This window comes from Canis lupus, chromosome X, assembly GCF_048164855.1.
Source record: "Canis lupus baileyi chromosome X, mCanLup2.hap1, whole genome shotgun sequence".
Taxonomy (NCBI): Eukaryota; Metazoa; Chordata; class Mammalia; order Carnivora; family Canidae; genus Canis; species Canis lupus.
Window position 1 is genome coordinate 35,430,236 of NC_132876.1, and position 2,643 is coordinate 35,432,878.

Genomic DNA, 2,643 nt, shown 5'->3' on the forward strand with positions numbered 1-2,643 from the left:
ATCCTGAATTAACCTAACTATACAAAAATTATGAGCTTGATGGAAAATGGGAAATATGAATACCTACTGGATATTGCCTGAAATTAAGGAATTGTTGTTACTTTAAAAGTATGATTATGGTATTGTAGTTATGTTTTATTTTAGCTCTTACCTTTTAGAAATACTGAAATTTATACAGATTCAATATATTAAAGATGCACTTCAAAATAATGGAGGTATGGTGAGTGAGTGGAGTTCAAATGAAACAAGATTGAGGGATCCCTGGGTGGCGCAGCAGTTTGGCGCCTGCCTTTGGCCCAGGGCGCGATCCTGGAGACCCGGGATCGAATCCCACATCGGGCTCCCAGTGCATGGGGCCTGCTTCTCCCTCTGCCTGTGTCTCTGCCTCTCTCTCTCTCTCTGTGACTATCATAAATAAATAAAAAAATTTTTTAAAAATTAAAAAAAAATAAAAGAAACAAGACTGATTGTAAGTCTACCTTTGTATCTATTTGAATTGTTCCATAGTAAAAACATGGTTTTTAGATTTTACCTATTTATTTTAGAGAGAGAGAGAGAGCTAGTGAGGGTAGAGGCAGAGGGAAATGGAGAGAGAGAATCTCATGCAGACTCTGCACTAAATGCAGAGCCCAATAAAGGGTTCAGTCTGTCTCCCTAAAATAAATAAATGTTGGGGCATCTGGGTGCCTCAGTGGTAGAGCATCTGCCTTTGGCCCAGGTTGTGATCCCGGGGTCCTGGTATCAAGTTCTGCATCAGGCTCACCACAAGGAGCCTGCTTCCAACCTCTGCCTGTGTATCTGTCTCTCTCTGTGTATGTCTCGTGAATAAATAAATAAAATCTTTTAAAAATAAACTAGTTTTTTAAAATGAGAACCAGCAACTATAACCACATTGTGCTTGAGCTGATAACAGAATCAACATAGTTCTTTTTGCTGTGAAAGGAAGAGAGAAAATCTTCCAGTGGAGAAGTAAGGAAAAGCAAATTATTATTGTGTAATAACAGCTTGGCAAACTTAATTTGATCGCCTGCTTGCAGGAAGGGGAACTAGGTAGCTGGCTAGGGGACAGAAGTTGTAGAGAAATTTTCACTGTATAGCCTCTTGTGCGCTTTGAACTTTGAACTATAAGAAACCATTTCTTGTTCAAAATTAAATAAAATTTCAAAAATGAAGAGCAAAAATAAGTCAGAGGCAGGAGGCATTGCAATGAGGTAAATTAAATATGCTGACATCTTCATCTTATATAGAATATAATAGAAAACTTTTTATTCTTAAAACTGACATTTAAGAATTATAGCTACAAATATGGTGTTATTGGTTTTTTTAATTATTATTTATGATAGTCATCAGAAAGAGAGAGAGAGGCAGAGAGAGAAGCAGGCTCCATGCACCAGGAGCCCGACGTGGGATTTGATCCCCTGTCTCCAGGATCGCACCCTGGGCCAAAGGCAGGCGCTAAACCACTGCGCCACCCAGGGATCCCCTGGTGTAATTGTCTTAAATAGGAATGAGAGCTCTTAACATAGTGATATAAAGACCAAGAGGAAACAAAAATATTCAAAAATATTTAACACATAGTAGAAAACTAAGATTTTTTTTAAAGAGAGGAAACATTAAACAAAATAAAATTTCAGAAACAATGCTAATTGTAATAATTATGAAAATAAAAGCAACAAGAAATTATTTAAACTTCTTTATTAAAGTCAAAGAAACACAGATTGGATCAAAACCTAAACCCAATAAAAGGACTCATAAAAGAGATACACATTAAATAAGGGGATTTAGGATAAAACTGTGTCTCTATCAACATCTTTATCTACATTTACATCCAAATCTATATCTATCTACAACCATACATACATGAGAAGAAACCAAAAATGTTTAAACAAGCCAAATGAAAGCTTTGTCATACACTAAATATTAAATGTGGGGGGGGGGAATGTGTGTGGGTTATGTGGAGCAGTTTTTCTTCTGTATCATTTTTCTGCCTATTTATTTTAACACCAGCATATATGTATCATTGTAGCTTTGGGAATTTTGATCGGAATTGAATTAAATATGTATATGTATCTCTATATCGATATCTGTATCTTTTGGGAGAGAATGGGCATCAGCACAATATTATCTTCCCACCCAAAACACAGAATCTGCATTTACTCATGTTTCTTTCAAGGTACATTCACAAAGTCTAAGAGCTTTCTTTATAAAACTTCCTGCACATTTCTTGCTATATTTATTGCTCTTGTGAATAGAATTTTTCCCATTATATGTGCTTATTTATTATTGTAAGTAGATAATAAAACTTACATTTTGCCCTATATTTTGCAGTGGGAAGCATCACTGGATTCCCTTGTTTATTTTTTCAATAATTTTTCAGATGATTCCCTTGGTTTTACTAGGGAGCAATTTTACAATTGTAAATAATGATAATTTTGTGTTCTTTTTTCTGACATACATACTTTTTTCTCCTTTTGTCACATTAGCTAAAACTTCCAGAATAATGAAGGGAGAAAATGAAATGATGATAGTGATAATAGATTTTAATGAAAATGTCTTTAATTTTTCACTATCAGATGTAAAGTTAGGTATTGACTAGAGAAAATGTTATCATATTACATAAATATACTTGCATTCATAAGCCTA